Source organism: Lepisma saccharinum, chromosome 14 (genome assembly GCF_977018435.1).
Source record: "Lepisma saccharinum chromosome 14, izLepSacc3.1, whole genome shotgun sequence".
Taxonomy (NCBI): Eukaryota; Metazoa; Arthropoda; class Insecta; order Zygentoma; family Lepismatidae; genus Lepisma; species Lepisma saccharinum.
The window spans coordinates 56,066,234-56,093,882 of record NC_139242.1 but is presented as its reverse complement, the minus strand read 5'-3'; the positions used below and the strand labels follow the sequence as shown (position 1 = coordinate 56,093,882).

The window sequence follows — 27,649 nt, the reverse complement described above, 5'->3', positions numbered from 1 at the left end:
TTTGCGGTGTCTTCCCAGAGACATCTCCTCTGCAGTAATCAGTCGCGCTCCACGCTATACCGGTTGGTTATACAGGGTAATTCAAAATGATTAGTTCAACTTTACACAGTTATTATGACGTAACTATTTATGATAGAAAATCAAACAAGGCCTCAATATAAAGAAAAACTCTGGAAGTTTTCTTCTCACTAACTGGGTTTATGCTGCTTTGCCGCTGTTCCACCAGGATCGCCAAAGTGGCTAGTGACCAATAAAAGGCGTATTGTGTGTTGGAGCTATCAAGAACTGATTCACTCAAAGACATTTCCACATGCGTTTTGGTAGTAATGCACGTTTCACCCTTCCGAAAGCTTTGCCAAAGTTACAACTGTGAATTGTTAGTGTCTTCGAAACCATAAACAATCACTTGCTGTCTCGTGCATAGCATGTATTTGATTATCGTTTGGACGTTTACCGCATTACACGTGGTTCCCAGGTTGAATCTTTGTAATGTGAGTCATGTGAGTAAAACTTTCACCGTTTTTCTTCATGTTGATGCCTTGCCTGATTTTCTATCATAAAACGTAACGTCATGATAACTGTGTAAAGATGCACCATTCATTTTGAATTACCCTGTATTATATATATTCGAGGGGAGTCAAATGAGTATACCTCAAGAAGAATCATCTTTGGGATGCACGTACAGTCATTTTATGAGCCTTTGCGAAGGTTTTCCTTCAACCCATATGCCTTCACACTGAGGACAGTGTTGAACTACCTGCTCCATTCTTAAACTTACTGGTGTATTAATTAAGCATGCATAAAAATAATGGATCTTCATTTGCTGGAGAATTTCTATACGTTTTAGGTTTCCACAGGGAAGGTGAGCACTACTCTTCACCGGTGCAAGTGTGTGGAGAAGGCGCCATTTTAAAAGGGCATTTTGAAGCTCACTTGATCACTGTTGCAGCCTTGAGGTCGTTTTGCAAATAACACTTGATACCTTATGTAAATTTGATTTGTATACAGTCTGTCCTATAATTTTTGTCGCAGTTTTAAGGTTTTGACTTGACCCTCCCTCTTAAATAGTGTGTGTCTGTGTGTGTTAACAGATAGAATTTTGGTGACGTGAAAAGAAATACGCTCCTCCACTATCATTACTTTTGGGAGGAGGTGGAAAGTGACTTCCCTCCTCTTCCTTTTCCTAAAGTTGGTGCCTGTGACGCAAATATAGCATGTGCCTAATTATACAATACTATTAATTTGGTAGCTTGATAACAATTTTGGCCTTATGATTGTTGCTCCAGTTTTTGTTTTCACTCCACTTTATTCACAGGTAAGCTAATGCGGGCCTGGACTTGCAGCTTAAAGTGAGATACGAACCATTACCTGTCCGGACCGAATATCGAACCTGGGACCCCTTGGTTACAAGGTGACAACGTGGTAGCGTCGTCGCCTTGCAATCAAGGAGTCCGGGTTCGGATCCCACTATACCTGGTGGTATAGTGGTTCGGATCCCACTTTAAACTGTAGGTCCAGTCCGGATTAGCCTTACTGTGCATAAAACACCAAATCAAGTTACCAAAACCCTATCAGGGAGGCACCTTACGCGGTGGTCCAGTTGGTAGTGCGTTTGACGGCCACGCGGGAGACACACGTTCGATAACCGGGGTGGGTGATCTAATTTTTCGGGCCTTGTCCCAGCATAAAGAGGCTCTGGGGCTCACTCAGCCTAAAACGTACCTTGGGGCAATACTGGGGGGTAAAGGCGGCCGGAGCATGATGATCAATCACATCACCTCTAATATAGTCGCGACCGTGTGTGGGGTCATACCGCAAATCCCCTATGGCACGTTGCCTTTGATTAATACATTTGGTTTACCTTACTTCGCTTTTCTACCACTCTGGCTAATTGTGAAGATGAGGATGAGTGATGATATGATGAAATTCATGCCCAGGCCGGGACTCTAGCCCGGGGTGCTGTGCGATAAACTCCAGGTGACCTATTGCAAGAGAATTCCTGAGTTGCTCAATCTGCCGTGCATGTAACAGGTAGCTTGGACTCCGCCTCACAATTCCCGTTTCTTTGAACAGTTGACCTGACTAGAGGGGAAAAAAATAAAAGAGAAGAAGTAAGAGGAGTCCCGATAAATCGATTAAGCACACTTTGGAGGTTCCACCCAACCCAATTCAAGCCGTGTTCACCAAACTTTTAATACCTCCCCGGAATGGCACTAACATATCTCTTTCCATCCGTCGCTCCCATTAGTAATTTATTGCCCTGCTTCCATCCTCCCGGCACGGCGTCGACCCGATCCCATAATGGGACGAGGTTCGTGACGGCTGCTGGGGCATCCCCGACACGCGATTCTAGAAGCAGAGCGGCATCTGCTGGTGAAATATTGAAGCATCCAAGATGCAGAAATTCCTCCTCCTGCGTTCCGTATATTTTAATCCGCCTCGGTTAGCCCTAGTGGATCACGTGGCCACGGAACCAATCGTACCGAGACGAGGACGAGACTTCGTGAAAATCCACACGAGAACGAGACAGGTGCATCTAAAATCAAGACAAAACCGCACAGAGAAAAAAGTTTTTGAATAACCAAAAAAAACAAAACCTCTTAACCAAGTACCGTGTACTCTTGTTAATTCGAACTCCAAGGGGACACAAAAATGTTCGAATTAACAAAAACACACATCATTGAAGATGATTTCAAGGGAAATGAACTTTTGTTCGAATTATCCAAGTACGATGTATAGAGAGTCCACTGTAGTTCTTTAAGCGGAGGAGTGACAGTTTCCTCCGGCGTGATACGGTATATTTCACTAAATAGTATGAATATCTCCCCATGTTGGAAGTGGAAGCTGTTTTTTAAGTTTGTTATTAAGCTAGATACGATCTGTACTAAAATATGATGAGCAAGTATTTACAGAATCCCATGCATTCCTTATTGAGAAGCAACTTCAAGTCACAGCTAAACATAAAGTTTCGACTTTTCCCACCACAAACAAAATCTTGATCCTGTCCTTTTTTTCCCTCCCTTTAAAGTTCAGTTTATTTAGGACGACCCCCACCAATACCCTCTTGGGCACGCCACTGGAAAATAGTGATGGGCGATTTGTGTCTACGTATATTTGAACGTTACTGTACATTGATTTATCTGTGGAAAACGTAATGGAGAACCTTACGAACCAAAGTGGCCAAGAAGGTCTTGAATTATGTGTAAAATAGTTAGTTTGCAGTAGGCTGATTGAGTAGTGGTAAATCTGTTGCATTGTAATCTAGGGATCCCGGGTTCCTCTGGCGTACGCAGGGGGGGGGGGCAGATGTGGCTGCAGCCTTTGCAGAAATTTGAAGAAAATCAGGAATGTTCAAATGGAAGCAGTAAATAACTGGAGAGGATTACGGCCCGTTTCGCCTTATTGCGTTTTCACCACCCCCAATAGAATTTCAAATGATTTATGTAATATGACACGAACTTTCTAAGGCGAAATGGGACATCCCATTTCGCCTTATCCTGTTTCGCCTTACACACACAAAGTTTCCCACCAGGGAATATTATCGACATGAAGTGTCATTATTATTAATGTATTATTAACCTAACCTAACCGACAGGACAATGGGAGCCAACATCACAAGCTCTGCGCTCTCATTATGAATTACCCTTCAAGTCGATAATATTCCCAGGTGGGAAATTTTTTGTGTGTAAGGCGATACCGGATAAGGCGAAATGCGATGTCCCGTTTCGCCTTAGAAAGTTCGTATTACATTACTCACATAAATCATTTGAAATTCCATTGGGGGTGGTGAAAACGCAATATGGCGAAATGGGATCAGGCGAAACGGAAGGACACGACTGGAGAGAAATCAAAGTAGTAAATGCAACCTCCCCCACCCTTATAATGACCCCCGATTACAATATTTGTCTCTGAAAAACTTTTTTTGAAACGTAAGTTAAAAATTGTAATTGCGAAATATTTTGTACTCTACCCCTACCTACGCAGCTATGCGATACCCAATTTCGCAATTTCAGACCCCCCCCCCTGAAGAAAAAATAAAGTTGCGTACGCTAGTGCCTGGGTCGATCCCCGGTGGATGCACACGGGTGCTTTGGATACCACTGTTCGATTAACCTGTCTCAACACAAAGTGGATTCAAAACAAAACAAAAACACTAGTTTGTATTTTCGAGAAGGTCGCATACCAGTAGAGAAACATTTATGCTGTGCACCATGTTTGTTAGATCCATAAGCCAAATTTGGTTATCTACCTTCAACGTCTTTTACCAGCACTAATTGAAGGCTGTTGTGGGCTTTGAAACTTTTCTTTTAAACTTCACCGAATGATTAAATCGCCTTCCAGCTTCGGTTCGTGCAAGAAGCTCCATTAGTTAATGAGCTGGTCTGTCCTACGTAACATTTCCTCCTTTCGGCGGTTGCGTTACGCATGCTGCGTGCGAAGGTCTCTGAAGGACAAGAAAACAAGGCTTGGATTTGAAGCGGTAGCTTTGCACAACGTGCACGTAAGAGAACGTGACTAAGTAGGCAGTCACATCTTTTTGCAGCCTTCAGAATTAACGTCGATGACTTGTTTGGGGGGAGTGATCCTGAAGCGAGCACTGCTTGCCTCACCGTTGAATGTTACAAAAGTGGCCGTCACTGCACAGGTAGAAGCATTCCAGTTTCCTCTTTGAAGAAGTAACTGGTCAACCACACAGAAGAACATTCTACAGTTCAAAAATATGGGTATGCAAATTGTCCATTGCTATTTTTAATTTTTCTTTTCTATCCTTTATGCTTGCACGGGACATTCTTTTGCGCTGGTGGTGTTAGAGAGGGTAGCCTCTGTTCTGTTGATATTATTTTACATCTTGAACCTCATACTCAGCAAAACAATTGGATTGAATATGATTGTGGACAGTTTGACTATATACGTATATCTGAACTTGATTGTATAGATGTCGCCTAGACATATAATTCCCCACGTGAAAAGATTGAACCTCCTCCTTCTTCTTGAGACAACGTCTTATATTGAATATTTTGGCTTTCCCAACAATATATTTGGGTCATTCCACGCGAAATCACCCACAACAGGTTGCTTCATAGTCATGGATTTGCTTCCATTTTTTTACTGATACATACTTTGTCCAATATGATAAATATGTAATATTAGACTTGTCCAACAAATGTGTTGAAAGTTACAAACTTTTGAAAAATTGTAGATTTTCAGAAATTGGGTGGACGAACGAACACACCATGTGACATAAAATATGTTATATCTCGGAAACTAAATGGAGTATTGTGATGATTTAGGTATTCTTGTATTGATTGATTTGGTGTTTACTTTATGCACAGTAAAGCTAATCGGGAGTGGACCTACAGTTTAAAGTGGGATCCAGATATTCTTGGAGAGGAGAAGGACATTCCTAACAGAAAATAACTGTGTTACCACTCTTACCTGCTCATAAAGTAGAAAAATGTTTAAAGAAAGTAATTTGTTGTGATGAAAAAGACACTCAACTTTGGATAATTGTTTGATAGAGAATCCCAGGTTTTACCAAAATGACAATTGTTACACATCATAATCAATACATATCAAACATAATATTAAAAATCAGAAAGGTAATATTTTTCATAGTAAAAATATCACAGATTTCAATATTGGGTGTATGAACCAATGTTTCCACTGACATGCGGCTATATTTATTACAAATGGCCATAAAACACCCACAAATTACCACTAATTTGAGTACATATAATATTGTTAGAAATGTTGAATAAGTTGGAGAAGCATTACTACGATGTTTATCCACTTTTAGTTCACAGAAATTGTACTAAGACCAGAGTTTTTGTCCGGAATGCATATGGGTCAGTCCACAGCGATGGTCCAGCACCGATTGCTTCACCATTTTTAAAATTTTCAATATTTTTGTTGTTCTAACACCTATGCAGGGGGTAGTTCAAAGCAAGCATTATTTTTTTAAATCTTGACTTTCTTTAAAAATGGTGGCGATTTTTTGTTTCATGACTTCGGGTATTTTTTTTGCCTTTGCAGACAGTTGCGATAATTATGATAACTCAGCTAAGAAAAATTATAGAAAGCTGTGGTAAACAACATTGTTTTCAGTACATTTCAAGCTTTATTTTATGATCTGTGCCTTTGTCTCTAATGAAAATGTATGAAATTTAAGGCCAAAATTGAATTCAATTTTGAACAAGAATGAAAGTTTAGGATTTTTTTTAGCAGGGAAGTAATATAATATCAGAGCTATATTTTTTTTTAGATAAAACGTATTCATCCAAAATTTTGGCAGAAAATATTTGAGCCCTGCTGTGGTTTCCTCTGTTAGTTAAAGCTCTTTGAAAATGCTCGATTTTCTTTTCTTTTTTAAACTTGAGCCCCTATCTCTGATGGGAGGAGACCTAAAGATAGTTGATATTTACAGCGTAAAGTGTACCGAATTGGTAACCGAAATACTGATTGCTTAATACTTTCGGTAACCTTTTTGGGCCACCCTGTGTGAGTATGGAAGGTATTGAGGGAAATAGGTAGAAACAAAAATGAATCTAATAAAAACGGCGGATTACAGACATAACTTTGAGGCACTGTCTTTTTTTTCCATTCGACAGTAGAAATTCCTAGCTCGGTAATACTTCTATTGATCAACGTGGAGACAAAAAGCAGGTGGGGGAGATGCTTATGCAAATTATCCTTTCTGGGGATGCTTTATGAAAGTTTTCCTAACTGGTGGATAGCATCCACCCTGTTCACTCCCAACTTCGAGCACTGCCATTTGCTAACCTACAACGGAAATCTTCCTAAATGTCATTCCAGGAATGGATGATATAAGTTGTCAACAGAAGATACCGTCTATAATTTTTACCTGGAGAAAACTGACGACAATTTTTTTCATTCCAGATCTTTTATGTAATGGAGTCAAATATAGCATTATTGGGGCATTCATGAAATCACATTTTTCAAATACTTTGTTATGTCTGATAGAGTGTAGTCCACTAGCGCACAAAAATGCGAAAGTGTGCGCTCGTGGTATATGTAAGGTGCCAGGAGCGCACAACATCCAATGATGCGTTGCAACATCTATGATTGTGTAATGGCTGGTTAATTTAATTGCATAAAAAGTCAAATATCAAGAAGTATTACACATGTTTATTGTAACAAAACTTTCATTAAGACAATGAATGACTTTGTTTGTAAGTACTTAAGTACTCGTAGAACGATGAAAATACTGGGATGTGGCGAATAAAACTTGTTAGGTTAGGCAAAAACAGTTGACACAACGTGGCAACATCGCCATGGATTTTGTGAGCTCGTGGTATACATTTTTAACCACAAGCGCACGGAGGCTTTTGTTTGTGCGCTCCCGGCCTACGACCGTCTGATCAAAACGTTAAAAATGTTATCATTTCCAGTCAAGGTTATCTGGCGTAAATTGCAAATCTTCTCAAGTATTCTAAGACTTTGTAAATGAATCCATTTGCTGGCCTTTTCGCAGTGTATTTCTAGTATTATGTAAATGTGCTTTAAGTAACGCTCTTTTTACACTTCGTACACTATATCACCTATGAAAATTACCATGTAAATGGTCGTTTCTGCTTGTGGATCTTCTCTTGCAGAGAACGTGCGAGTACTTCACAAAACGGGAGCTCTTTGGGGGTCGTCCACTGCAAGGCTGTACACACAAGCGAGCTGTTTTCGCAGCGCGTTGGGCAATTAACATAATGAAAACGAACAGGAGAAAGCTCTCGAATTGCCAAGTGGTTCTTCATTAGTCGGTCTCCACTGAGCAAACACTCGACGCTGCCGCCGTGGAATTTCTCCCTCCAGGGCGTTTCGTCTTTCTCGGAAGGAAGGTGCAAAATGACCACCGGTATCGTGCACAATGGGAGAACGGAGTCTCTCCGCAGTTCGCAGAATCTGTTGTTCCCTGAACTATATTTGCTACCCAGAGGCCAGAGGTGGGGAAGTTACTCGGATAGAAGTAAACGCGTTACAAGCAGGAGCGGATTAACGACCTTCTCTCGCATAGGGCGGATGAATATTAAAGTTGGTTTAGCAGTAGTTTCCAAGGGTAATTCCTCAATTTTAAACGCCAAGATGATGATGCGCCCGCCGTTTACACATATTGTCAGTATTGGCAGAACGGCCGCAATATCATCTCGAGACGTTAACCATCTTGTTATCTTCTCAGTCATGTCTCAAGTTGCAAGTGGTACTGTTCGTTCTCGTTTCGAAATAATGTTAATGTCGACTTTTGATCACGCCACTAAAGTTTCCTGGTACGAGTCCCGGCTTTGGTGTTCTTTGTGAGTTACCCTTCATCAATTTCTCATCATCACTCGTCCTCATCGACGCGATTAGCCAAAAGTGGCAGAAAATCGATGTAAGATACTAAGTGCAAGAAAGAAAAACTAATCTGTCACACATTAAACAATACATGTATAAACTAGAGTACTGCATGAGACCCACTTTCGCTCGCTCGCACTAGTTGGAGTCTCCCACCCTCGAGCGTATACAATGGAATATAATGTTAATAAGACAATAATCATAGACACATAAATGTCAACTATCCGACTTAGTAGTTTGGAGCCCACGATCATCTATTTTATTTTCACATATTACTGTGTATTGGTAACGTAGCCTAAAGTTCATTTTAACCTGGAAAAGATGACTTCACTTGTGTTTCAATTTCACTGCATTTTTCACTTCACGATTCATATTTGAAGGCCTACTGCCACAGACAAATTACGATTGTAGGTGTAGTACTGAGCTTGCGTCGGGGGGGGGGGGGGGTCGAACGGGTCAGTGGACCCCCCTGGAAATTGACATCATTCATTTAAAGATACAAGAAAGCCGAAAGTTTGTTACTCTTATTGTTAAGAACAGAAATAAAGTTCATTTAGTTAGTATTCGAAAATAATAATCAAAGTAAAGATGCATTGGATCGAAAACATTGAATGAAAAATACAGAAAGAAGGTTATATTCTACCATTTCATCCAATGAACAAATGGTTCCACAGTTTTCAAAATTCTGATAATTACAGTTGTAGGTGAGAGGTCACACAACACACTTTATAAAAATAACCTCCCCCCCTAACATTTAATGCCTTTTCTTGAACAAGACGTACAAAAGTTAATATCAAAATGCATTTCAGATACTAACTGCATACAATGCAAAAGAAATAATGGAAAATAGTTGTTCTGTTATTCACTCGTTTGGTGGATCGAGTCTCCTCATTTACATAATAATAATAATAATTATTGTTATTATTTCGAATAAAATTTATTTTTGTTAGTTTATAATATTTATTATTGTATAATAATATTTATAACCGTGGTAATAATACTTATTATTTTTTCTACTATTCAACTTTTATCATTTGCCCGACCCCACCCCCTGCAAATATTTGTGGCGACGCCCATGCTGAGCTTCGAGGGTGTACCGCTCGATTTTCATGTTCGAGCGTTATTCCCACGAGCGAAGAAGCTATCTAGCGTCGGCCGTTTGAACTATTTGGCGCTCGAGCGAAATGCTCCAACCAGGCAACCACAAGCTTGGTATGTTTGTATGGATCGTATCGTTAAAGTCTCATTTGGCGAAATTTTTATGGTGATCGGTTGGGTTCTTAACTGCCACGTGGGAGATCCGAGTTTGACAGTGTCCATGCATAAAACAGCACTGGGCGTCATCCATCCTCTCCAATCTATGGGTGCCTAATGCCACATCTGGGAGGGGTGTGTAAAGGGGGCCGGAGCGTGGTGCACGCCACTTTCACTATAGACGAGATCGGTGGGCGTCATCTTTTGTACCTCTACCATTTTTCAATTCCCACGTACTGGAAGCTGTACAGAGATCTTGTCCCAATGTTCAAGAAATGCCCGATTTCGTAAGAAAATATAGGCTACGGCTTTTAGTCGAAATATCGACGTGTTAACATCCAGCGCCCAAGTGACAGCTCACTCTCACGGCTGATAACATTGACGCTGCGGGTTATTCACGGCGGGTGGTGGATTACGCTATCTCGACATGTTGGCAGTAAGTATTAGTTAGGCAAACATCCACGAGACTAGACTGACATGCCATGATTATTGATCGTAAACGCGATAGACACTTCATAGAACAAGTCGGCCTCAAACATACACGTTGACAAGTTATTACTTGTTCCTGTTGTTGTAGGCAAAGCATATAAAATATTGCGCCTGGCCGTAACAAGAAATATAATACTCTTTGACTAGACACGACTAGTTGCATGCTGTTGAGGATATGAATGCCAGCCAGGTTGGTCCAGCTGCTAACAGTCACTAAAACTCATGGTTAAGAGTTCTAAACCTGGCCCTCCTAACCTAATCACAGATCTAAACGTAATTCTAGGTTAGGTGCGCCAGGTTTAGAACTCGTAGTAATTAGTTTTATTGGCTGTCAGCACCTGAATGTGCGTCGCACCAGAGCCCATGCTATCTTCGAGCATGTTTGATTTGACTAAGGTGACCAGATAATTCAGGGTGGCTACTCACCGGGAATTCCTGGAATTCCTTCCATTCCGGGAATTCCTTGCATTCCTGGAATTCCTTCAATTCCGGGAATTCCTTGCATTCCTGGAATTCCTTCAATTCCGCGAATTATTGGGTAATGGAATTCTGCGTGAATTCTACATGAATCTTTCTCTGTAGACGTGAAAAATTGCAACTTTTATTAATCGAAGTCTCATTGAATTTATACATATTTATAAATGCTCTGAGGCAAGTTTTTCACAGTATAGGTTTTATTTATATCAAGGAACAGAAATCTACGGAAAGTAAAACAGAATTATCTCAATCCGTTTACTTTTTTAAGTGGTTTTTGCGGAAAAGTCTGACAGACGAAAGATTATTGCAAGATAAGATATCCTAAAGTTGAATAGACAAATTTGAGTTTGAAGTTCTTGTAATATTTACAAATTTTCGCAGATTAGTATATCCAGTAACATCCGTCACTTAGTGTTTGAAGATGTATTTCTAGTGTGAATATGTCGAATTGCAAATATTAACTCCGTACCTTACATTATTTTTTTTAATACGTACCGTTTAATTGAATTGATTTAGAATTTTTGGATACATTGGAATCACACAGACCCTTAATATTGTTAATATATTTGTGTGTGCATATGTGTTCATGGTGAGATTCGTAATACGTTGATGTAGAGAAAACATTTGCTTGTACCCTTGAATTTTTGGGAAGTTCACCTCGGAAACCGGGAATTATACTTGAATTTTATTATGGTCATAGAATGGTCACCCTGTATAATTAGTACAACAAAACGGGACATGTTTCATATTTTTCTGAAGGAAAAACGGGACAGGAAAGTATACATATTTTAACATAAAAACTGTTTCGTCATGAATGCTTATGTTTGAAAACTAATTGAATAAATAAATACTATGTAAATAACTTACATAATATGGTTATACGAGGGTCACTATTTATATTTTGAGCCTAACAATGAAAAAAACAGGAATTTGGCATTGAAAACTGCTTTATTGTTTTTCGAAGTGTTCTCCTTTATGGTCAATACACTTTTGCATTCGTTCGAACCATTTGTCAAAGCAGTTTTTCCAATCTTCTTGAGACACCTCCGTAATATGGTTTTTGAACGCATCAACGGCGTCTTCCGCCGACGAAAATCGTTGTCCACGCAATTTATTCTTGAATTCGTGAACAAGAAGAAGTCATTGGGTGCCAAATCAGGACTGTACGGCGGATGACCCATCAATTTGATTTTTTGACTGTTCATAAAGTCGGTAGTTAGACGAGATGTGTGACAGCTGGCATTGTCTTGATGAAGAATGATCCGACGGCGTTTGTTTGTTTTCCGTATTTGACCAAAGACCTCTGGCAAACAAATTGTTGTGTACCATTCAGAGTTGACTGTTCTACGTTCCTCTAAAGGCACAGTTGCCACATGACCAGTTTTCCCGAAAAAACAGGCGACCACTTGTTTCGATGTGCTTCGAGCGCGAACAACTTTTGTTGGATTGGGTTCATCTTGAAACACCCATACAGTCGACTGTTTACGTTTCGGCTCATATGCATATATCCATGATTCGTCACCTGTTACAATCTTATATACGTCTTTTGAAGCACCACGATTGTATTTATTGAGCATTTGTTTGCACCAATTGACGCGAGCGTCTTTTTGAGTTTTTGTCAAATTGTGTGGGATCCAACGAGAACATACCTTTCTCACAGCTAAATGATCATGTAATATTTTATATATGCTGGTGGAACTAATGCCTATGGTTGCCTCAATCTCACAGTATGTCACATGACGATCTTGCAGTATTAGGTTTTGCACAGCATCAATGTTTTCTTGAAGAACAACTGATTTTGGACGACCTTCGCGAATTTCGTCGGTGAGTGAATGGCGGCCACGATTAAATTCGTTATACCAGCGTTTCACAGTGGCTAAGGATGGGGCTTCATCGCCAAATGTGGAAGTAAGTTGATCGATGCACTCTTGTCTAGATAATCCACGTCGAAAATCGTAAAAAATCATCGCACGAAAATGTTCACGAGTTAATTCCATTTTATTGTTGTCGCGCAATCTCCAAGGCAACATAAGCAACACAAATGAAGCTATTGACAAAACATTTGAAGTACGTTATGGTCAATAATGCCAGACGATTCCATGCAAACGTCAAATCGCGCCTAACCTCAATCAGTGTTGCCAAGGCTCAAAATATAAATAGTGGCCCTCGTATGAACCTGCACTCCAACCAAGCAGTCCTTTAGAATTAGTGGTCATTTATTGATATATTGCAGCTGTCATTCTGCTCGTCTACTCCACGTGGAGTCTGTCACATGACTGCGGATATGCTCTTGCTGTAGTGTCAATTTGTTGTTTGCAACTTCAATGTGGAAACCTTTCTCCTTTCGCAGCTTGAGAGTAGATGTGGCAACACTGTGCGTTGAATGTGATTGTTGTAGCTGGCGAGCGATTTCCGTCGACTCCAAAGCCAGCCGGTCGTTAACGAAGCTAGCGCGTCGACTTTACATCCTTCTTTTCAAATAACTTTTTGTAAAAGTTTACACATGTGTGATTGAAGTTCACCTTATTAATGAACCTAGTTTTCAAGTGTTGTACTGAAAGAGCGTTTTAGGCACTTTTCACGAATTGAATTGAATTGAATTGAGTTGGTGTTTTAAGTCCACTTTATGCACAGTAAGGCTCATTGGGACTGGACCTACAGTTTAAAGTGGGATCCGAACCACTGTGCCTCCACCGGGTATCGAACCCGGGACCCCTTGATTACAAGACGATGACGCTACGACTGCGCCATCGGGGAGGCCGCACTTTTCACGAAAACACCCGTTCAGTGGTGGGCATTAGTTCCATGTAGAGAGGGAACTCCAATATTTTAAGGAAATTTGAATATGACGACACATTGTTGACTTCGAAATGTGAAATAATTTCGAACCAACAATGCCATAGTTGATAGGAATAATAGAGATGGTGTACTGTTGCAGTACTTCTATACCGATAAGTCATTGTCACAAAAACATGGACATTTTGGCGTCCCGTTTTAAGTTTTAAAATTAATCGAGACAAACTCAAAAAGGGACTGCCCCGACTATAATAATATAGCTTTTACGATCTCACGAGTATTGATAAGATGATTGATGGCCCATTGTTTTTATGACTGCCAAATCATAGTACCAAGAGGAGAGAATGTCGTTCTCCTATTTCGTCTCGAATTACATACACTTCTCCCTCCTTCTCGTCTGCTGTTCCTGCTCTATCTCTTCTCTAAGGGGCAATGACTGACGTTAAGTGACATCTGCAAATACTATCTCGTTAAAGTTTAAGGGAACTTACGCAACGAACTAGCATGCTAATCACTAGAAAACATGCAGAAAGAAATGAAATAGTATATCGCTACGTGACTACATTGCGAATGCATGCATTTGTTTGATGCGTGTTTGAAAGTGAATCTCCTAGGAAGCATGTACTACATGGGCGTTTTAGCTCCAGTACGTTGCATAAGGGTGTCTTGGTACTCAGTAATCCGAGGATTAAAAAAAAGTTATATACCTGTAATATTAATAATAACTGTTGATTATTTTTTTTACTAATGGTAAATTCGATAATTTCTACATATTTCCTTGTACATATGGACGTGCACCAATTAATTATATTTCCAATTACATTATTTTTCATTATTTATATTTAATTTTTTCGAATTATATCTGTGCATTTTTCTAAATATTTCCCTGTACATATCGGCATGCAGTAATGAATTATATCTACAGTTTCATTACTTTCATTATGTATATTTAGATTTTTCTAATTATATGTGTTCGTTTTTATTATTACATTTTTTAAAAAATAATGAATACCAATACAGTTTTTTCAAGATATGAATAGAATGTAAAACCATTAATTATATCTGGACATCACATCTGAACTATAAGTTATATTTTCTAACTGATTTCAAATTGTATATTGATTTGTTCAAATGTTGATACTATTATTCAATTACTGCATTTTCTTTATTAAACCAATGGATTTTAAGCACCCTTTGAATCCTCTGATATGCGGTATGGCTATTGAATTCGATTAATGTGTGAAGCATCGAGCAAACAATTTCAGTACAAGTCTTACACAGTTTCTCTCTTTTCACGTTATTAAAAAAAAATCTCGCACTAATTTCTTTAGCAACCATGAGCGACCTCCTACGGCTGGCATGCTGTGCGGAAACTCCCGTGCGAAGAGTCAGACGGGGAGGGGGAACTGGGTCACTGGCATTAGAAGGCGACCTGTAAGGGCTTGGTTGCAGCCTGTTATGGTGTGCAGATTGCTACGTTTTGCAGAACACGCAAACGAGAGAAGAGTGTGATGCAGTAAAACCTATTTTTAAGTGTTCGAGAACCTTTGCATGTGACTGTTTCGCTTACTTACGGTGTCAACGATTTTGCATCGTTTCTGCATTGTTTCTTGGAAGTAGCCTACGTACCCTATATTGTTTAAATGGGCAAGTAGATGACGTCGTATTGATCAAGAACAGAAAATGAACATTAGCTCGTAACCGACTTCAGATTCAAAGCATAACGTATCCACTTCAAGGTTTTAATTCTACCAGATTCATATATCCGCAAGAACAGCAACTGGCAGAAATTGTCTTTCTGTAACGACGCGAGGAGTCCCGAGTTCGAATCCTCGCCTGGGCATGTGTGTTCTATGCGAGTCCATTCATCAATTTCAACATATCACCCATTCATTTTGCTATTACCAAAAAAGTGCCAGAAATGCGAAGTAAAATAAATCATATCTATCAGTCGTTATCTGTAATCGAAAGTACAGATCATGAACTAATCTAATTAAATACGTTTAAGTGCTTAATTGCAGTATAACTTTAGGGCAAGTACTGCATTACTCCATACGTTTGCAGTTGTGTGCGTAGATTACACACACTTAAGCAGATGCAGAGTATCGTAGTTGTAAAGTCACGCTGCTGCCTAGAAGTCAGAAATTGTACTTCTGTCTTGAATTTAAGTCGGATCGTATTGCAAAAGAAAGATATACAACAACCCGAAATGCTCAGCATATTGCAGCGACCTGGCAACCAAACGTAATGGAAACTCGAAATACACCATGGAAGTATAGGCTTTTTGTTTTTAAGATCCGCGGTAGCTCAGTCGATGTCGACCTTCGTGGCGGAATGGTTAGCACAGCGCGCTGCGACGCCAGGGGCCAGGGGCCCCGGGTTTGAATTACGGGTAAGGCATGGATATTTGTGTTTGTCCTAATGAGGAAAAAAATTGAAAAAAAAACGAGAAATGTAAAAATTGAGAAGACAGTGAAAAACGAGGGATACTACCGCTTAAAGGTATTCCTTAAAAAGAAAAAGTAGTTAGGGCGTCTGACTACCATGCGAGAGTCCCGGGTTTGATCCCCGGCGGGGAGATCCGGGATATTTTCCGCCTGTTCAAGGGGCTCCGGCGCCCACCCAGCGTATAAAGTGGGAACCTGAAGGAAACTGGGGGCCGTGCTGATCACGGCTAGGAGCGTGGTGCTCATCACACATCCCCACCTTCGGCCCTAAAGTGTGGGGCCCGAACTCCACACTCCCTATACGCCTTTTAAGTGTGGTGCAAAGCACAGGGGAGCACTTTACTTTTTTTAAAAAAAATTAAGACATTTAGTTCCCAGCAAAACTAGCAGGTCCGTAAGCCATAAAGTTCGATATGCGGAAAGTATGCGTGTTTTATCGTTCTATATACTATATCTAAATGCATGCTAATCTTTTCATTCAATTTGGGGTTGCCGCCATCGTCTTGTAATTAAGGGGTTCCGGGTTTTGATTTCTGGCGGGGGGACACGTACACTTTGTTCGTATACCACAAAGACAATAGCTTTGGTATACATTATAACCTCGGAATAGTGCAGAGAAGCTACAAATAAATTCTCGTCTCGAGACTGAGGCCAGTAACGTTAACTTTAAATAATTTAGGGGGCAAGATTGATATAAACAAAATTTTATGTAAATAACCATGTAAAATATCTGATTTCCTTGGAGAACTTAGGGAGGCAGAAGTATCTTTCTTCCCCTGTCCTAAAGTCGGCGCCTATGTCTGAGGCTATCAAGTTGAGTAACAGACTGCGAGACTTGTCGAGCCGAGACAGTCATCTGCAAAAATAGAGTCGAAACCGAGACTTACTCATTAGTCTTGCTACCATCGCTATCCGAACTTTGACCTTCAATAAATGAAACAAAGTGTCAACGAAGCAGTTGGCAACCTTTGCACCAGTTCTATAGTTCCATTGCTTAAAAAGAACGCAGGTTGTAAGAAAAATGAACGAAAATAGTGAACAATTGGCCTGGTAGTACTTATGCATCCCACTGCACAGTTCTGTTTGACCTCGAATTATATAAAGGCAGTCCGTATGTTCTTATCCATGGAACATAATAAGTTATACTGAGAAACTAACTAAATGATAGGTAAAGTCTTGAAGGTTCTAGGCATGTAAAACAGTATTGCACGTAAATTAAATTAAGGCTTTACTTACCGTCGGTACCCCGTAGTCTTGAAACTGACACAACCTTCGTTGTCTCCCGAATTACGATACACAGTAACTGGCCAGTATTTATCAAGGTTATTAGAAGTATGTATTTATGTAGTTTTCTGTCTGTCAGATGTCCAGCGGTACGAGAAGCATAACACTTTCTGGGATTCGTCCTGACCTGAAATATAATGTTTGAAAATATACCAGCATGAATTTTGTAAAATATTGTAAAGTTCAGTTCATAACCAAACCACGACACAAATTTGTCATGTTCCCACTGTATTAGATTAGTTATTTATTTGACGTTAATTAATGGTACTTTTACTAGCCAAAAACATCGATATAATAATGCTATTATAAATGCAATTTAATGTACGCTCATTGTATATTTGCACATCAACACTAAGCTACACCAAAGCTAGTAATGTTCATAATATAAATGTAAGTAATAAATGGATATATATATACACAGGGTGTTTCTAAAGGTCGTTTACAACGCTTGGGAGGTGATTCCTCACACGAAAACAAGCAAAAAGTCTAAGTTCCATTTTTACGACTGAGGCTTCGTTTCCGAGATAGGAGCCTCGCAAAAGGTGACAAAGTGAACGTCACACCTGACTGGGACGAATACTGTAACAGATAGAGAGGCGGTTCCAAGGGAATCATAAAGGAATCGTATGTGCTCAGTCCGGAAGTCACTATGAAAAGTTCACTGCACGCATGCGCAATGGAGTCCTCAAAGGAATTGGGGATTTCCAGCAAGAACAATGCATGGAAAAGGTATGTAACGCAGCAAGAAGGACCGTGACAATGAGAAATGCGTTAAAGACAACACATCCCGACCTCAAACATCAAAACATGAGCACCGAACACAAAATCCGAAAAGTTGAGCACGGTTGCATACCCCAGTTACACGCGAGGAATGAAGGAATCATGTCATGTGGCATACGAGAGACACATTACTCCACCAGGAGGAGGGAAAGAAAAACATAACATCAGATGATTGCGACAACGTGTATTTTTACACGCGACAACTACGTAATATCCCCCCCCCCCACACACACAACAAACAACAAATGCTACAATGTCTTATGCACAGACAGTGTGTGTCACTGTACACCAACTAAAGATGTCACTTTCACCACACAAAGGGGGTGGGAGCAATACCAAAAGTGTTCGCACGCGATCATTGTGACGTAAAAGAGACCAGTTTTGGAAGCGCTGCACAGGCAAGTCTGGCTCTCGTAGTCTACGTTTGACCTTCATGACTGCTGTTCCCGCGAGAGGAGCTCGAAGGGTTGGTTCACAATTGGTCTGTGGTGTTCGTACGGTGATACGGCCAATTTGTGCAGTGTGCCAGTGTTAAACAAAAACAATACTTTGCAGTTCCAGCTCCCTATTACACAGATGGCTGCGTATACGACCCAGCAGCTAGCAGACATGCATCTCATGTATGGGGAGGCACGTGGTAATAGCCGTGAGGCAAGGCGTCTTTATGGAGAACGCTTTCCACATAGACGTTTACCGTCTCACACCTTCTTTCAGGTAGTGGGCAGTCGACTGCGTGAAACAGGGTCAGTGTTACCACCGCGGCAAGAAGTTGGAAGACCCCGAAGTGTACGTACACATCAGTTTGCAGAAGATGTGTTAACAGCGGTCGCAGAACATCCTGGCACCAGTACGCGAGTGCTCGCTCGGGCACGAAACACGTCTCATGTGTATGTTTGGCGAGTGTTGTCAGAGGAAGGAATGCACCCTTTTAAACTGCAGAAAGTACAAGAACTGTTACCTCGTGACTTTCGCCCTCGTATGGAGTTTTGCCAATGGTTGTTGCATCAGCTGGACACAAACCCTCACTTCGGGGCAAACGTATTGCGGACAGATGAAGCCATTTTCACCAGGATGGATGTCTTCAATAGTAGAAACAGTCATGTATGGGACTTTGACAACCCACATGCACTTTTTGTGGCCCATCACCAGCACAGGTTTTCAGTGAATGTGTGGTGCGGGATAGTACATGATCATTTAATTGGACCATACATTCTCCCTGTTCGCCTGAATGGTCTCACGTATCATGCATTTCTTAGTGAGGTTCTGCCTGAACTGTTGGAGACCGTACCTTTGGCACTGCGGCAAGAAATGTGGTACCAACACGATGGTGCACCAGCTCATTTCGATTATAATGTACGACATTTCCTGCATGACGTGTTTCGCAATAGGTTCATTGGTAGGGATGAGCCTGTGCCTTGGCCACCGAGGTCGCCAGATCTCAACCCTCTCGATTTTTTCTTCTGGGGAGAAATGAAAACCCTCGTATACGACACACCTCTCACATCAGCTGAGGACCTCGTTGCTCGCATCAACGTCGCCGCCGCGACGGTAGCAGATACACCTGGCTTGTTTGCTCGTACTCGACAATCCTTGATTCGTCGCTGTCATATCTGCATAGAAGTAAATGGCAGACATTTTGAAAACCGTCTGTGATTATTGCCCTCGGCAAATACCAGTGAGAACACTCTTGGTATTGCTCCCCACCCCCTTTGTGTGGTGAAAGTGACATCTTCAGTTGGTGTACAGTGACACGGACTGTCTGTGCGTAAGATATTGTAGCATTTGTTGTTTGTTGTGCGTGTGTGTGTGGGGGGGGGGGATATTACGTAGTTGTCGCGTGTAAAAATACACGTTGTCGCAATCATCTGATATTATGTTTTTCTTTCCCTCCTCCTGGTGGAGTAATGTGTCTCTCGTATGCCACATGACATGATTCGTTCATTCCTCGCGTGTAACTGGGGTATGCAACCGTGCTCAACTTTTCGGATTTTGTGTTCGGTGCTCATGTTTTGATGTTTGAGGTCGGGATGTGTAGTCTTTAACGCATTTCTCATTGTCACGGTCCTTCTTGCTGCGTTACATACCTTTTCCATGTATTGTTCTTGCTGGAAATCTCCAATTCCTCTGAGGACTCCATTGCGCATGCGTGCAGTGAACTTTTCATAGTGACTTCCGGACTGAGCACATACGATTCCTTTATGATTCCCTTGGAACCGCCTCTCTATCTGTTACAGTATTCGTCCCAGTCAGGTGTGACGTTCACTTTGTCACCTTTTGCGAGGCTCCTATCTCGGAAACGAAGCCTCAGTCGTAAAAATGGAACTTAGACTTTTTGCTTGTTTTCGTGTGAGGAATCACCTCCCAAGCGTTGTAAACGACCTTTAGAAACACCCTGTATATGTATGTATGTATGTACATCCACACACACACACACACATTAAATCGCTCATTTCATGTTTCTATGTTTGTTATTTCGTTGTTTTATCGTGTCACGTTATCACAACTGGGAAATCGAAAACAGTGTTGTATAAAATGTATAGTTTCAAATGCGTTGTTATCTGCATTTGTAAAAGCAGGCTATTTTAATTCTGCCTCGTGAAGTAGATTTTCAGCACATTACGACTTTTGGCTTATCAAGAAACGAATCCAAGCCTCTGTGACTTTTATATTTATACATTGTATTCTCCGTGCGTTTTTCTGTACAGACAAAACACAAACCAAATACCACTCTATGCTTACTTTATTTTCCCCTTGTACCGTTGGAACAGGGCGAACTTTTTGATAGACATCAATGAAAATCTTACGGATTTCTGTTATATTTCCTTACGATAGCTCTGTATGATGTTAATAACTTTTTGTGGAATTATTTTAACAATAATACAACAACATTTAACGATTGAAATAATATGTTAAGTCACACACAGCACGAAAATTCTCGCACACCAACTACACTGTAGTCTTGATGTGGTCTGATTCGAGAACAATCTTGCTAATTGAGCAGTGTTGGCAAATCCTACCAGATGCAATTCAGTGGTTCAGTGCAACACTCTTTCGTAAAATTTATGTAGGCTAAAGTGACAGTGCGTTCTTGCAAGGTTACAAAAGTTATATTGCACAATGTGCAGAGTTTAATATGTATGATGTGTCATTCTGACAAACATTTATGGCAATTTCTAGAGTTTCGATAGCCCATTAGTTATGTTTCTGTTGTCATTGCACGGGGCTGGAAATACGAATTAGACTGTTATCCCGCTACGTCTCTCCCATTGCTACTAATTTATTTCACATTTTCAAACTTTACACTCTACGTATTGAACACCTTTCTCATCATTTGTAACATGTAGCAGTGTTTTGTTGTTGGCGTGTTGAAAGCTACGATTCTTGTTCTTCCATTTTAAACTTAATATCTACGGAACGAAAAGTTTAGTAGATCAGTGCATACCTACGTCATGATAATGCCAGTTGTTTTTATATATATATATATATATATATATATATATATATTTTTAAATCTAGTAATTATCGTCGTAGAGTATTACAAAGCAAATTGACACATACTATCTGTATTATCTTTCTTTACGGATTAAGAGCTTCAAAACAAATGGCCAAACAAGCTGATGACAACTTCTGAACCCGCATAAGTAAAAATTCCATCCCTTAAATACACGTAGGATGCAATAATAATAATAACAATGAAATAGTTATGAACAATTTCAGAGCCACTGTACTAGGCACTATTTTTTTGTAGAAATATGAATTGAAGGATGTAACTACATACATTCGAAGTTTTACAGTTTTACTCATCTGATAATAAATTTCTAATTCCACATACAGTCCGAGAACGTAGATGGCGCAGTGTGTAACGCTGCCGTTTTGTATCAGACAAGAAGTAGACATTCAGTGATTTAGAATCGGATCGGCCTATAAACTGCATTAGTCTGAAGATGGGATTACATGATGTAAAATAACACACATTCCATAATTTCGGTAAGTGCTCTGTGAACAATACGATTCGTACGGTCTCATTGGCCGAGTATTGAATACAAAACTCACGATCTCGACTTGAAAGGTTCCGGTCTAGAGTCCCAACCTGGGTATGGTCGTTTCACATTACTCGTTCTTTTATCTTACCATCATTCATCCTCATCGTTACGATTACCCTCAAGAGATAAGAAAGTCGACACTAAATAACAAATACAGTACAAATAGCAACGATAAGGTTAGCAGTTCTCTCTCTGGGCCAGTTTCCAACAGACTTGGAAGGACGGAAGGAACAAATGAAATCTGTGTCGCGTGTTCCCTTCCTCGTGAGCGCTCGTAAAAAAAGTTCTACATGCAAACAGAATTTGCGTGCGGATAACATCTTTGAATAACGCATTTTTTTATGCAGAGAAGGAAAGTTAGTCATTATAATGCGTGAAAATGTGGTAGTTTAACAATACCAATTCTTTTTTTATGTAATAGTTGCTCGCAGCATGTGTTTTTATTGCCGAAAATTGAGTTCCTTACAATGTACTACAATGTTCACTTGTTTAGAATATGTGACCTTATGAATCATCTCTATGACGATTACAAAAGTAAGAATGGCGTTTTTGTGTGGATGAACCACATAATGGATTTCAATTTTCAACATTTTTCCAACTTTTCGCCACAAGACAGTTACACCGTTATTTCTCAGTCAATTACTAGAGCATTATTAAACACGAACGAATCTTAGAATTGTCACATTGTTGTGTTTCGAATTCGGGATTTGAAATCTTTATCATCGCAAAAGATTACAGGCAAAGGCAGGCCTCCCCGATGGCGCAGTGGTAGCGTCGTTGCCTTGTAATCAAGGGGTCCCGTGTTCGATACCCGGTGGAGGCACATAGTGGTGCGGATTCCACTTTAAACTGTAGGTCCAGTCCCGATTAGCCTTACTGTGCATAAAGTGGACTTACAACACCAAATGAATTAATCAATCAATCAATCAATAAACAAGCAAAGTTACCCCTCTATGATCTTTACATGTAAATTTATTACGACAGTTATCCGTGGAGCTTTTTTGTTTACCACATTTTGAAAATAGAAATAAATATACATTTTTTCATTCACATGCATTTTTTTTATTCAAATCATAAAATTCAATTAAGTAATTAACGTAGAGTCCTCTATTGGATGGGCCATGACATCATCCGTCCACCCTTGATTCTGTATTTATTCAGTAAAGTGAAACAGTATGGAGTAAAGCCCTATCACACGGAACTGGATTTCTAGTAGGAATGCCCTAGTTGGCGCTGAACTAACTTTCTAGGTAACAATCATGGCCGCCTGGCTGACTGCTTGACTGGTTTGGAGGAATAGGACATGTTCTAATTGCTACTTGCTTTCCTCGACTGGATTCTGTGGAACAGCCAATCAGAGCAAAGTTTCGCCATGTGAAGATAATCTGTGAGTGTGCAAAGGAGCGATTTTGTCTGTGGTTTCCGAGTGTTACTCCAGCAATGTATAACGTATACAGCATGAAAGGGGCGTTGAGTTGCACCATCTATGCTGAGTGCACGGTGTTTACATTTGAAACAACTAAAATATTCTTCCATACGTGTACAGTAAAGTATGTATTTAAGCAGCGCCATTATTTTGTACCTAATAACGTTTTATACGAAACGCTATTCCTCTCGGTTGAATAGTTATCGGCTTTTAAAAATGTGAAGTGATACATTGTTTACATCTCACGCGGCCACCATTACAACTTCCCTCGTATGGGAACAAAAGTCTATCGACAAGTACGCTGATAAGTATCGTGTGAGGCGAAAACTAGCAAATTGGTAGCCCGTCCAGCGCCAACTAGGGCATACCTACTGGAAATCCAGTTCCGTGTGATGCGGGCTTAAAATACCAGTGTTTGTCAAGGAGAGTCTGCGGGTATATACACTATCCCAGTGTGTTGAAGTTACACAACGCTGATAAATTGTACTGTGAATGTCAGTTTTTTTTTTAAAAGATCTTAACATTCTAACAGGTGTTTCAGTTACACGACGTAAACATAACCTGTCGCCATAGACAGAAGCATCGATCGTATGTTTTCGCATGTCGCATGCAAATCTGACATCGTGCTCCGAGGAAAGTAGAATGGAACGATGTTTTCAAGCCTGTCACTAGATGTCACCGTTGACATCTGTCAAGTTGAGAATCGGCGTGAACTTTTATATTAATTCCAATGAATCATTAATGAGGACATTTTCCCATCTAAAACTGGCAAAGACGATGAGTCAATATAATCAGCACGGTTGTTTACATTCTGTGTTTGTTTAGCGAGGCACTGAATAAGGATATGCAAATATGTATAGTGAACAAGTGGACTTAAAAGCAAACTTTACTAACTTGCAATTTCATTAAAAAGAGGAGAACGTCACACACATACACACACACATTAGTAAAATTGTAAAGGTATTCTCTGTACGGCAAGTTCTTAGTCCACTGTATGCACAAATAGGCTAAGAGCAACTGAACCTACGGTTTGAAATGGTATCCGAACAGCTATGGGCCTCCATCGGGTATCGAATCCGTGACCTCCTGATTACAAGGCGACGTTATTTGTACGCCTTAGAGGAGGCTCCTTCTTTGTACCTTGCACCGTGCCATGAAGGCACACAGGAAGTGTAGAGGTCGCATATACTCTCGATCACCACCATGCCCCAGCCGCGTTGACGTCACTCCCAGATTGATTAAAGGGGTTGTGTCCCCAGAGTCGCCCAATACAAAAACATTCTGTGGAAAGTTACAACTTGAGATAACCCACCCGGGTCGAACCTAGGTCTCCCGCGTAACAGTCAGATGTCATGCAACTTACTAAAAAAAAACAACGGAAAAAACCCCGCTTTCTCCTCATCTACAGGGTGTACCAAAAGTCCCATTACCCCCTTTGAATTGTAGACAAACCTGCAAAATGTTATTTTAACATCATGGGTGTGATGAGAGGATGGTATACCATTAAATCAGACCAATGACTACTATTTACTCCAGAGGATCTGTGTGCATACCGCCATTTTCATGGCACAGTATTATTTGCCTCCAGGTGCGATGTGAAATCCTAAGATGTCAGATCTGGATTACGGGGTGGCCATTTTAAGAGAATTCCACAATGATGTGTTCAGAGACAAACAAATTGGACGAGGATCGTCAAATTTACCAGCACCTTTAAAATGGCCACCCCGAAGTCCAAATCTGACATCTTGTGATAATGCGCTATGGAGGCACATCAAACAGAAAGTCGCCCATAATCGTTATCAGGAGGAACTTCAAGAAGCTGTTCGCAGTGCGTGTGCTTCCTTCACGCCAGCCAAGTTACGGAGGATTTCACATCGCACCTGGAGGCGAATAATACTGTGCCATGAAAATGGCGGTGTGCACACAGAGTAAATGGTGGCCATTGGTCTGATTTAATGGTATACCATTATCATACGCATGCTGTTAAAATAACATTTTGCAGGTTTGTCTACAATTCAAAGGGGGGGGGGGTAATGGGACTTTTGGTACACCCTGTATATTAGCACTGCCATTAATATATATCCTTAATTTTTCAATCTCACAGACAAAAATTGCATACCCTTACCCAGAATATGGATTCCGCACTCTTGAACATCGTATCGCACTATGCTGACCATTCCGTCACTGAAATGGGTCCCAAATGGACCACCGTGTGTCCATTTAATATTTTAAAACGTATTCATTGAGAATGTATATTGGAGGTGGAGGCAGAAAATGCCTCCTCCCGAAGTCCCTAGGAAGAGTCCAACAGAAAATGTTGCTGAATGCGAATGGAGAGGAGACAGTCGTCACAGTAGAAGACAAAACCCAGGGGATAGAATACGATCAAGGCGATGACGAAGAAGATAGTACAGAATATAATATACACTGAATGGAGGAAAATATATGTAAAAAGGAAGACTAGATAGAAGCGAAGAATAAAAGTGTAAAGTGACCATGGGAATTTACAAGAGGAAGAAAAACTAACAGCCCATTGACTGACTCATTGTGGTTTCGAAACGCTTAATGCATTTTTGAGGGGCCAATTTTAACACAGATGATAAGTAATGTACTTCGGTGAGGGTCCAACACTCTTTCCTGTACTTCTTATCTTCAACACTTTACGTTATGGATCATTTTGAACTCGGAAACCTCTAGCTCAAGGGAAGTTTTCTTCAAATAGTCTTCAAGCGAAGGAGTCTCTTCCTCTCCTTCTATGAATCTGTACCCAATTCGAAGTGGTAGAAAAGAGAAGTAAAATAACGTAAATCCATCAATGAACTATATCGAAATCGAGCCAAGGACTCGCCTCTACCGTCCTCTGTTCCTTTCAGCCCTGATGTGTAGTTTCTGCAGCTCAATAACTCGGTCTTACTCATGTAACTGCGGCAAATAAACCTCCTGGAGGCAAATTGAAAGCAAAACATCTGGAACGGATCGAGAGAGGAATGACAAATGACAAGAAAGTGAAGAAAGAAAGATTAAGTAATAAATATGAAGAGCAGGGGAAAGTCGAGCTGCGAATGGAAGTGTTAGCAACGTCACATAGCCACGTATTGCCAATATCTACCGAGGAAAAATGTCGGTTGGTTGGTGAAACAGATCGAATAGAGCAGACGGATAGTCATAGAGACTTCACTCCAGTCTTTGGAGCATAAACAAACTATCTCGTCCTCCATCTTGTTTTCCGTTTATTAAAAATGCCATAATGAGCCTTTCAGCATGCAATAACTTGTCTTTCTAGTCAATGATGTTCCCCAAGGAGGCGGCCATTACTTCGTATCATGCTTGGAACTGTTAACGTCCCAAGGAACCAGTTCTGCCAGTTTAGCTTGTTGTCCAGAGTCAAGGGTTAACTGTTTATTGATCACCAGCTGCTTGTGAGCGAGCTGGATCCACAATCTTCTTTGGTACACTGTTTGCTTGCTCTGTTTTGTTTTACTTTTTGTTTCCGGTAATCCTACACTGTCTCGTTTCAAGATGGAATATACCGTATTTTTCGGACCGTATGACGCACTAAAATTTAGACTCTTATTAGACTTTATTTTCAACTAACTTACCGGTACAATGAATACACATTATCGTCTCGATTGTGGCCCAAAATGTCTTCCCCTGCCTTTGCATATTACAGAACTTGTAATTTAAATGCGACACTGCGTGAGAATCTCTTCTGTACAGGCGGCATTGTATAAGTACCTAAATTAGCCCCAAAAACTTGATCACTGAATATCACTTGAAGCTTTTGACTACCGTGTGGTGCGAGAAATACGGTACTTTTGCATTGGAGAATGTTTGCATGACTTCGGCTTGTGGTCCTGACAAAATTCGTGCAAAACGACAGTTCTCTAGTTCATAATAATTCAATGTATAGGAGCACATGTCGGAAAATGATTGCTTGCAACTGTGAAAACATATGAAGGGTACAGGGGAAAAAAGATGAATGTCACAAAATCACAAAAATTGATATTTTGCTTCCTTGATATTAAAGGCAGTCCACACTAACGGTTAAAATGTCAAAACAGGCTAAAAGTGCTGAGAGAGACATATTTAATGAAGGTATAAAAAAACGTGTGCAGGGGAAAAACGATAGATGTCCTAGGTTTACAGGGCAAAAGTGATGATTGTCCATCCATTGTGTAGGAATAGATCGTCGCGTACGATACGGACTCATTGCGCAATATAACAACAACAGCCTTTACTTGACAGACGCATTGTCGTCTCAGTTCTGACATTGTCAGTTTGAATACAGGTTTTGTTGGTTTCACAGTGTT

The 27,649-nt window shown here is 40.4% G+C and overlaps 1 protein-coding gene across 2 annotated transcripts in view; it reads left to right on the top strand.

Moving 5' to 3' along the window:
* Positions 1-27,649, top strand: part of LOC145998911 (beta-1,4-glucuronyltransferase 1) — a 116,484-nt gene that overhangs the window by 58,763 nt on the left and 30,072 nt on the right. The gene's annotated exons all lie outside the window — the stretch shown is intronic.